At 41.2% G+C, this 11,369-nt stretch overlaps 1 long non-coding RNA gene across 1 annotated transcript; it reads right to left on the bottom strand.

Moving 5' to 3' along the window:
• Positions 1–663: 663 nt before the first annotated feature.
• LOC132249382 (uncharacterized) lies at positions 664–9,317 on the bottom strand. The gene is made up of 4 exons (XR_009460862.1): positions 9,074–9,317; positions 8,392–8,496; positions 7,643–7,702; positions 664–5,252 (listed from the first exon to the last, which is right to left on the bottom strand). It is a non-coding gene; the product is annotated as an uncharacterized LOC132249382 (long non-coding RNA).
• Positions 9,318–11,369: the final 2,052 nt, after the last annotated feature.

The raw sequence follows: 11,369 nt of genomic DNA, 5'->3' as shown, positions 1-11,369 counted from the left end.
TAAAAATAAGTAGAGCTTACATTGAAGTAAAGCATTTTTATCACAGTAACCATGGCCTGTGAAGTGAAAGTTTGTGCTCTCTCATATATCTTATTTACTTAATCTATAAAGGTGCATATCTACCTTGCCTTCTGTGAAGTGAAACTACTGTTGCATCAGTTCCACCAAAGAAAAGACAAGTAAAGTTTCCCATAGTTTTGCAGTGAGTAGCTCTTGGTACTGTGTTACAAACATGTTTTTGCATTATATGATAAATATGTTTGTTTCAAAGGCTGTTCAATTGTTGGTGTACTCTGCCTGACAGTATCAACAGAGACAAGTGTGCCGATTTCATTGTGTTACTTTTAAAGATATTTCCTCATGCAATCTTGACTTTTTTTTCCAATTGTTGCAGGCTTTATATTTGAGGACCTTTAGACTCTTGTTTCCTCCCTCCTGAGTGAAATAATAGAGTAATCTATCTAAATCCATCTCTCTCTCATGTGCCATCTCTCTGTTACATAGATAATTTATGAAAACAGAGTAGATGCTTTTTAATAATTAAGTAATAGATAAATGGAGGATACTTTTCCAATAGTATACAACGGCTTTACATTAGAACAGAGCCCTGAAAGGTTAGATGCTTGTGTATTGTATTTAGAAAAGAAAAACTAAAGAATGCTGCTTATCTCCTACCATATAATTAACTAAATTAAGACACTGAAAGGTTCTCTTTATGTTACAGTGTATGTACTTTATTGCAGTCACATGTAAGCAGAAGTCTTGTGGCAAAAAGCCAGCTGATTGCCCCAGACTAAATCATATAGCATCAGCATGGCCTATTCTCTCCAAATTACAGGGCAAACAATAACACAGGTAAAATTAGCCTGGGCACTAATTATACAGCACAAGTGTGTAAAAGATATAGAATGATAAATGGCAAATGCAGAATGTATTGTGTCATATCATGTAATCTCTCCTGCTGCAGAGCTGAGAAACAAAGGGAGAGTTGTGCCTTGTTTGTCTAACATGCTGTATATCACAAATTAGAAATCCTTCCTAATTAAAATATTGCTAAATTTCCTTTGTTAACAAATTTTAACAATGTTAATTAGTGATCATTGATGACATTTTAACAATGTTAATTAGTGATTATTGTTCATCTAACAAACAATTAGTGTGATTTGCACTGTAGTTCTCTGAGGCATAAGAACATCCCAGAGCTTCCTGGATATTTTTTTTTACCCCCAGGCTTCCTGAGCTGAGGCAGGGCATCTGGGAATGCTAATGCAATATGTAGCCACTCATTTGGAAGAGGCATCGTTGGCAAATCATGTCTGGTTTAAGAATGCATAGTAGTTTGAAGCAGTTGCAACTTCACTACAGTGTCACAGACTGCATTCATTGAGGTTAGGTAGGCTGCGTATGTGCAAGAATTTGGTCTTTATTTTACCCCATTTCGCAACCCCTGGTCCTCCTATTCCATGAGTGGTGGCAGCCATGTAAGGCCTAGTACAGATCTGACGTCAGCATTTTTACCACTATGTAACATTTAACTCTGCTCAGAGGTTTCAGATTTATGTAGTGGTAGAAGAACAGGCAGCTGCCTAGATGTTGGCTGTGGTACAACTCACACCATTGCTAACCCTGGGCACTGTTACAACTCTGACAGGAAGCATCTCAAAACAAGCCCACTATTCTCTTTGCAGTGTAGCACTGTGATTATAATATAATGTATATTTGCAAGTAAAAGAAACTCCCATGAGGAAGTTAAACAGCAGCAAGCTGACGTCAAATCTTGTTAGGGGGGCTGAGAAATCACTTTGTTGGTGTCAGACTGCAAGAGCATAAAAACTTGATTCTGTTTCCTGTGCAAGATTGTGAAGAAATAATAGTGTTTGTTAGGTTTTGTGCATGCTTTCCCTGTACAATGGTCAGACTCATCTCAAGCAAGGGCAATGGTTTAAACACTAAGGAAACAATTCCATTCCCATTGGCTTCAACAAGAGTAGGACTGGGTGCTAACTTAATTTTAAAAACTAAACATATTGTGGTAGATATATAAACATCTCTTCTGAGAAAAAAACAAATTCATTGAAGATTGACTTGCAGCCTTCTTCATTTTTACTTGAGAAATCTCCTGCTGTTGCACTATCAGCAGTGATAGCAATGACTGGGATCCTTGATGTCACTAAGCATGGCCACAATTTAAATTTTTACTTTATAATGTGAAATAGGGCTGGCAAGCCAGACAGTTGACCGGGCAAATATTGTCAATTGATCAGTCAATTGACTGCATATTTTTTGACTGGTCAAAGATTATAGCAATTTTACAAAAAGACCTACATTTTTGGTAGTTTTCTTGACAGAAATATGATTTTTAAAATAGTTTTTGACACATTTCTTAATAGAAAATTTGTATCATTTGGGCCTCCTGGCAATTTTAAATAATTTTTTACCAATATTTGACTGGTCAATTAACCAAACATTATTTGACCAGTCAAATCCCCAACCCTAATGTGAAACCATTCTGGCAGTAGCAGATATTTTCACCATGTTCTCTGGACTTGCTCTAAGCAAGATTAGAAAACCAGGGCCCATATTCTAAGTGGACAAGCTCCTCAATGCAATCCTATTCCACCCTATTTAAGATCCGGAAAATCCATTAATGCATCTATTTTTGTATCATGCTGTTATCTTCATCTTAGGACTACATCACAACAGAACGAGGAGGGGAGAAAAAGGATCCACCCACCTTCTGTATTAATAGTTTTTCAGGGATTCAAGCAGGCTGGAATAGGATCACATTTAGGTACTCTAAATTGTAATAGGACCTGGCCTAAGCATTAAAAATATCATTCCATTATCTATATTAGTGCTCCAAACATTGGTATTGTCCATGGAGTGGTACATATAGCTTTGCAATGTGTAAGCTTTTGCATCAGAGTCTGGTGTAGATCCAGCTACTTTGACACATTGGGCGCCTATACCCATGCCTATCGCACGACAGCCTGCTCCAACATATTCTAATTAGAACGTTCTAATTAGAGTGTGTTGGAGCAGACTCAATTAATTTAGTCTGCTGGAGTATGGAGTGTGCTAATTAGCATGTTCCAGCCGCCTTGGCATCACATGTATTCAGCGTCCCTGCAGTTCAAAATGGTGGCAGTGGTGCCTTAATTAAAACTTGTCAAACAAGCTTTAGTCAAAGTGCCACCACCACCATTTTGAAGCGCAGGATGCTGAATAGATGAGACACTGCAGGCGCTTTAATTAGAGTGGCTCCCAAGAACCTCTCTAGTTAAAGCACCTCTCCTTCCTCCATACACCCCGGAGCACATATAACAACCCGGTCATTGCTGCTAATAGGCAAAACAAATTATATTACGCTTTTTTTGGTCTGTACCATCCTTACTTCTGAAATGAAACTTGCTGTGAACAACGATTTCAGGACATTTTGTTTTCTGATTTTTACCTGTGCATCTATGGTAGGGAAATCTGCTGTTCATGTGTCACAGGGTGGTGCAACTGGGGTGCAGCTATTGTAGCACAGAGCATGGCAATGCTCAAAGCACAGTTTATTATTCCATTATCCCATTAAACTAATTCCTTAATTGCCATGTATGCTGCTTCAAGTAAAAGTACATTTGTGGCAAATGGGTGTACAGGCAGCATCAATGAAATACTAAACATGGGCTTGAAAAATCGTTATGGTTGCTGGCCTATCACACAGTATACACTGTTCACATTGTTGGGCTGAGTGCACAGCATTGATATGATGAGATTAGAAGACTGAAGCTATTTGCCTGTTTCTGATTAATCCCTCCTCTTCCTGATTATTATTGATAAAATTGGAGTGTAAACTAATGCTAATCTGCTTAGGGCCCACTAAGTTCTCATGAATATAAATGTATCAGCCCATCAGTCAAATTTACATTAATAAAATGTCCTTCAGGCAAGAACCTCAGGACAAAAGAGGCAATCAATATAAAGATAAAGGCTGGTCATCTTGATTCGATGAGAAAAATGACTTGGGCATTTCCCAGTTTTTCTGGTAGGGTGTTATGGGAGAATGGAGTGGGCAATGTCTGAATTATGTCCTTCAACTTGCCACTAATATTTGTAATTTTTGTGCAAATATGAGCAGTTATTGAAAACAAAGAGATTATAGGACTGACAATAACTTGCTTTGTCCATGCTTCTCCTGCACAGCTCTGCTGAAGCATCTCAGTCCTGGCCTGAAGATTACTTATTATGACTGTAAATCCCTTTAAAGTGAAGGTTTTCAGTGGTTTGAAAATAAATAGTTTTGTCTGAGGCTGTTGTGTGTCCATAAGCGGCTGCAAGAAAGTAGGAGAAGACTACTCATCTCGTTCCATGGGCAATGCAGGCAAGAGTTGAGGACAGGTCTTTTAGGCGAATGCATAAACATGTTGCTTTCTGGTTCTCCCTTAGATGAGAAAGTCCAGCCTTCAATGTTAGTACCCTATAGTTGGGTGCTTAAAATTGTATTTAGATGTATAAATGGTGTTTAGGTATCTTCAAGCCCATTTACAAGTCTATATGCTACGTTTAACATGATCTAATTTTAAACATCCGCATTTGAAAACTGAACACATGTTCTGTCATATCTTGGAGTACCATTTCATCAGGGTGCATGAAAATGTTATCACAGTATATACTTTGCACCTTGATTGCCAGAAAGGGCTGTTTAACTCAAGATATATTTTGAAGTATATGGGGGCAAGTGGACTTTTAAAAACTGCTTTCCATTGTATAATTTAAAAAGAAATGACTGAGCCAATCTTTTTAATGAGGTAAATTTGTTCTGTTGCTGTGTTCTAGACTGCAGCCGAGCATGATTTCTTTTTAGGTAATGAGGCATTCCTGCAAAGTGGAGTCATTACAAAGGAAATGCTGGCACCATAGTAACTGTGGGGGAATGGACTGGTTAAAATTAGAGATCTGCTTGCATCCAGTAATTACACTTTAGCACAGAACATGACTGAAGTGTTTCATATTGGCCACCCTGTGGTGTTCACAACCCCTGGCAGGACTTTCAAGCCTCATGCTATACGACTGGAGCTCATTGTTTCTGGTACCATCACAAATCCCTGAGGTAATGTCTTCTAAAAAGGGTGTTCCCAGTAGCCACAGCACAAACATGGCAGCACCTGGTGGCTTCTGCCTCTGGTCAGAAGTAATCTTCATGAGATCCATATAGCTTCCCTGTGGTTGTTGTCTCATGCTTAATAGTGCATCTTCTTGGATGTCTGTATGGGTGGCAGCAAGAGAAGAGTAAACAGGTAAAGAAAGGCTATTGAGTATTTAGCTCTGTCTCTTTCTTAATTCTGATGCATTGTGCTTGCCTCTTCTTGGGCATGTCTACGTGTGCTATTAATTCAAAGTAGGCTTAGTGTGCAGTAAAAATACTGTGCAGTGAGCCTACCTGGGAGCACGTCTAGACGTGTTCTGTCTTGGGAGCAGATTTGCTCCCACCCCGCTCTGTCCCCCTACAACAGCCAGGGGGAGCTCTAAGCTCTGCCTGGGTGCTAGCCTGGGGGATGGCAGGGAGCATGGGGCCCATCCTCATGCACACGGGGCCAGGAGAGCTCTGCTGGCTGCAGCAGCAGTTGGCTCCTTGCCCCATATACATTGGGAGGGGTCCTGTGCCAAGTGGGGCTTCCCTGGAAAGCCCTTGGCTGGCCAGGAACTGTCCCATTCTGGGGCAGATACCAGCCAGCTCTGGGCTCCATGGAGAGTACTCCATGGAGCCTGGGGCTGGCTGGGAACTGTCCCATGTCCTGTAATCACACCCCCTGAGAATCTGTCTTGCAGGTGGTGGGTGGAGGAGGAGGGGAAGAGTATGTTATTTTGCCTGGCATACTTTCCCTTTGCATGCCAGAGATGCAAGTAATAACATGTGATAAAGTGAATGCAGCTAATACCAGCTACTTAGGTATTTTCCTCATGCACTGAGAGCCTACAGGGTTGGGAGCAAAATTTCCTTAGATTCATGCAATTTCTAATGGCTTATAGTGCCATACCCCACCTCTTTGCTTTCCTCTACTACAATCTTGATTCTGTATTGTTCTGCATAACTATAAAACCATAGGGATTCCTTACCGGGTTCTTTTTCCCCTTCCAAGGGTTTTTCTGCAGTAGCCGAGGGAATGAGAGGAAGCTCTTATTTCCCTTTCTGTTTGCAGATTCTGCTTAGCATGCCACATCCATAAATTAATGAAACAGCCTACATTGAGGTAACATGAGAATGTGTCAAACTAAGAAGCAACACATGTTCTGATCAGTTGCTGCAATACATGCTACAATGGTTTGTAGTACATAGAAACCACGGTGGCTGGCACTATTTAAATACCCTTCATAATAGACAGACTGGCTAGCTAGCTTACTAGATAAATAGGCACTTCCTGTGGCAGTCCATATCAGTTGCAGCACCATTGTGCATGGCTGTCGTGCAATTTCACGCAAACATCTCACAATGGCCAACATCAACTGGGATTAGTTGTTTCCATTAGAAACCAACTAGTCATCCAGGGAATGAATAAAACTGTTGTGACCAAAGTTACTAGCACAATACAGTATTTTGTGGTAACTTTTATATTCTTGGTTGATTCCCAGGTGGGGCATAAATAAGGGAAATGGGAGGGATGGAGAAATAACAGGATTTAGATCTATATCTTAAGGAGAAAGGCTGATAAATCATGAAAGAAGCTCCAGCAAATGTGTGATATTTGTTTTCTTAAGCAAGTGTATATAAATAGTGCAATGTGAGGAATCTGAATTGGCCTTTTGCTGCCAGTAGAAATAGCTGTCTCTCTAAGGTAAATCCTCTAATCAGTGGCAAAGGTACCTAGAGCACAGAAAATATGTTCTTTTTCATCATATGATATAAGTCTAGAAACATAAATAAACTGATTGAAGAATCAAACCTAGAGCACACAGCCATATTGCCTCCATTCTGTTTTCACTTCTCTTTCATCTTTGAGGACTGCCGCTTGTGAAAACACATGGGATGGTCTTCTTGACTGAGACATTGGGATTTTATTTTGCCACGAATTTATGAGCAGATAATTAGCCCCTTATGCCTCCCAAGTGGCACACCTTTGCTTTTTTTCTTTCTATTTTTCTGTATTCTGTCTTCCCCATCTCTTCTCCACTCCTCTTCCTTCCCTTCTTACTCTTTTTGCTGTTATCTTTATCTCCCTAGAGACCTCATAGATGCTTCTTTCCATTGCCTATATTTGTCTTCATCTCAGCCTACTGAACCCCTTTCATTCACTACGCCTAGGCTCTGTCTTTACTCCCTGGCTGTCCTAGACATAGGCTGTTGCTTTCTTCTTCTCTGTTTTTCATTCCATATACCTCTTCCCCTTTCTCTGCATTTCTCTGCACCCCCCCCCCCCCCGCACTCTTTTGGCTCTTTATCTTCCATCTGCCATTCAAGTTTATAAAGAGTTAGCCAAAGGCCACCTGCCCTTGTCAGTGTCAACGGGTGCTTTAAAAAGCCCCTAGTTACCTTTGTGTAGAATTGGGTGCTGTCAGCCTGTAATAGGCATTCGAAAGCTAGAAAATTAAAATGCAGCCTGAAAATGTTCACTCCATGATATCATTATGCAAATTACCACCTAGTGGCTTATCTTACCAAGAAAAATCCTCCTGCACCGTCTCAGTGTTCTTCCACCTTCACAGTCATGGTCACGGCCTATTTTTTAAATGCAAAGAATTTGTTTTAAACAGTAGCAATATTCTTACCTGGATTCTATATTATTCTCAGGTATATAGTTTCTCAGTCCAGTTTTCAGTTCTGATTGTCTAAATGGAAGTCTCCAGGTCTAAATGCTAATGGACAAAGCGGTTTTTAGACACCCAGATGCCCATTTAAAAGCATGTGAATGTCAGTCTGAGCACTCAAATAAATAAATGGCCCCCTCTTACTGAGACTGGCCAAGTTTGAAACATTGTTCTGTGTCATTAAAGGTAGTTAGGTTACAGTGTATTTTACACTTCTCTCAGGTTTCTTGTCTATGATGCATCTGTTCCTTTGGAGAACTTCCATAATGCACAGAGTTTCTTACTTGGACATGAACTAAGGAACCTATTGTACTATTATATTTCCAATTTCCTTCATTAAGATCCCACTGTTGTTTGGAGAGCTCCACCAGCAGGATCCCCTTGGAAATCATCAGGAATGCTTGCTGGATCAGGTCAAACAGGAACTGGAGGTTATCTAGAGAGAAGGATCTCAGATTTGTTTCCACTGCAGAGTTAACTCTACTTGCCTCTTACTCCAGTCCTGACCACAAACACAAGTGCTTCACTCAGCTGCCATGATGCTTTTAATGTAAGTTGGCTGGCTAGTCAGAGACTATAGCCCAAAACCCAAGTACTCACAGTTCCTCAGCTGCTAACATGTCCACTTTGTAATATTGATGTAGACTAGCACCACGTCAGCAGCTCTGGTCTTCTAGCATCTTCCTACAATTTCAGCCTCTCACCCTGTATGCCCAGAAAGCAAAACTTTCACAACTTACCAGGAAATAATTCATAGAGTGACTCTGCTAACTAGGATATGCCACCAGGATCACAAATGAGTGCAATGCCAGAGTAGCCACAGCAAGTCAAGGGCTATTTTGCAGTAGAATCCCTCTTGCCTGAAGTAAGCTAACTTTGGGAAGAGTAACTGGAGTGTGATAGGTCCATCCCAGTGGACATACATGCATTGGCTTCATTAAGACTACTCACATCTTTAAAGTTAAGCACATGCTTAGCTAGCTTGCTCTGTCATGGCCTGAGATGCCCTCTTTTTATTTTGCTTGCTGGACTTAAAATTACATTCCATAAAGCTCCCAAATGTTTCCAATACACATGCTGTGCAAAAGACTATCTAAGAAATGCTGGGTGAGAGAACCCTGTTACAAGAAAGTCCTAACTAGAGTAAATGTGCAGCTGCCATTTGCAACAGAAGACTGAAAGAATCATCCACATGTGAAAGAACTCCAAATGAAGCTATAAAATGCATGTGTCAATAGCACATTTAGCAGAAATCACTGGAAGCTTTTGCTGAAATACTTACAATACACAGGGAAATATGCAGGCATTTGTGCCCTGAAAGCAGTCATATTCTTTGTTTCATAGCTTAATTGAACCCCTCCTCTCCTTGTATATGGTGACCAATTTAAATCACAATAAGGAGCTAACTTCAGCTCACAAAAACAAGGAAATAGACAGTTATGGTTTAAATCTGGTCTGACACCTGACCTTAACTGTGACTGCTGTGCCAACAGACAGGAACAAAAAAGGCTAGGTTTAAAGCCCCCTTTCCTCAAGTTGGAGCATTAGACAATAGCTGTGAAATTCCAGCTTTTGTAGGGTTAATTGCATAAGTCTTTACTGTGATTTAACAAGATGTTTTGAAGCTGAATAGCTGTGATTTCCTTTGTTTCTTTTGTGGGCTGAAGGTAGTTAAAGGGGGGAAATTAACCATTTAATTGTTTTTAGTGCTGGAGAACAAAAGAACCACGTTATAGTTTGCTGTTGAAATTACTCATAAGAAACTTTTTTACAATCCTTAACAAACAGATGTGAGCCCATTGTGTCTCCTGCAAGGGCCAATTCATGCTTGTCTGTTGTATAAAGTATTACACAGCCGTATTTTTAGCACTTAGGTCATTTCACAGTGGTAAGCAGTAAAGAAACCTGAGTGAAGGAGGGGGCCTTTTGGCTGAGATCAAGTGAGACTGGGAACATCTGAATCTCAAGGCATCCAGGCCTGGGGCTTGCTTGTAGGATGCCTGCCTGGATTTGGGACCTGGTATCAGAAGCTCCAGACCAGCTGGTGTGGGAAGGAGGATACTTGCCTAGTAGTAGAGCTACACGGACTTGACAATTGAGCTCTTATCAGTCAAATTTTGAAACTTTAAATTTGAATTTAGAATTCAGAACTGATTTGTCCTTGAATAAGATAGATTTAAAAAAAATAGAAGGAGTGGGGAGAGAGAAGCTGAGGATAACAGGAGGGGGGTGCAGAAGCTTAGCTAAGGGAACAGCTGAGTTAGGAATAGTTGGAGCAGGAACCTTTGTCCTAGAGCTTTTTCAGACTTGCCTTTTTACAGACAGGGACATCAGAGTTTAATGCTGCACAGGTGAGGATGTCTCATTAATTCATATAACAGCATTGTTTGATAATAATATGCTATATTATTTCCCATTCAATGTCTCCAGTATTTTTTTCCCTTTTGTGACCCCTGCTGCACATCAAGCAGATGTTTTCATTGAGCTTTGCACAGTGATACATAGGCGTTTTTTACTTGACTGGTTACAGCTAGTTTAAACGCATCAAACACAGGCATAGTTCAAGTTGTGCTTTCATTTATAAATTCCTTTGCATTTCTCTAAATTTCTGCCAACACACTGCCCATTCGCCTTGCTTGGCTAAGTCCTTATTAATTCTCACAGTCTTCTCTAGCTTTGATCAGACATAAATAAGTTCTTCTCATCTAATTTAACCAACTCAGTGTTCACCCACTTTTTCACATCATTAAATTGGTATATTAGATAATTATTAGTAACTTTAGGAAACTCCATATTTTGTCATGTTGAAAATTGTTCATTTAGTCAGCTGAGAGAGGTATGGTTTTCCTCCATAAGACTTGCTGGTTTGTCCATACACACTGGGTTCACCAAGGTAGTTCATAGTTCTGCAAGCTGACCAGTAGCTTATTTTCACTCTGCATTAGTAAGGTTACCATACTTCCAGGTTTTCCTAGACATGTCCCCTTTTTGGGTCCTCCCATCTCCATCTGGGTGTTTTTTTGAAATATCAGCAAATGTCCAGGATTTTGTCCTGCCTCCGATTTCCCAGCACTTTCCTACTTGCCCCAGCAAGGAGCTGCTTGGGGCTGGGGGCAGTGGGGAAAGGTGATTGGAGGCTGGGGCATCACATGCTCTGCGCATGGGTCTGCGGAGGTGGAGGAAATGAGGGGAGCCATCTTCGGGGGCAGCAGGGAGCTGCATGGGCAGTAGGCTTGGGTGGGGGGACAGGGGGCTGTGGGTTGGGAGTGAAGGGCACTAGGGGCCAGGGGGCTACGGGTCAGGAGTGAGGAGCATCAGCAGGGACAGGGGGGCTGTGACTTGGGAGTGAGGGGCCCCAGCATGGTCTGGGGGGCAAGGTACTGTGGGTCAGGAGTGAGGGACAACAGCAGGGCTGGGGGGGCTGTGGTTTGGGAGTGAGAGGCAGGGGCAGGGCATGGGCATATCATTGCCCTCCCACAATCATATACCCCCTCCCCTTCCTCGCCCTTCCCAATTGTCCTCTTTTTTAAAACTGAAAATATGGTAACCCTATCATTAGCATATTCTAAAATGCAGGG

Source organism: Alligator mississippiensis, chromosome 3 (assembly GCF_030867095.1).
Source record: "Alligator mississippiensis isolate rAllMis1 chromosome 3, rAllMis1, whole genome shotgun sequence".
NCBI classification, from domain to species: domain Eukaryota; kingdom Metazoa; phylum Chordata; order Crocodylia; family Alligatoridae; genus Alligator; species Alligator mississippiensis.
Note: the sequence above shows the minus strand (reverse complement) of the source record. Positions and strands in the feature narration are given on the sequence as shown.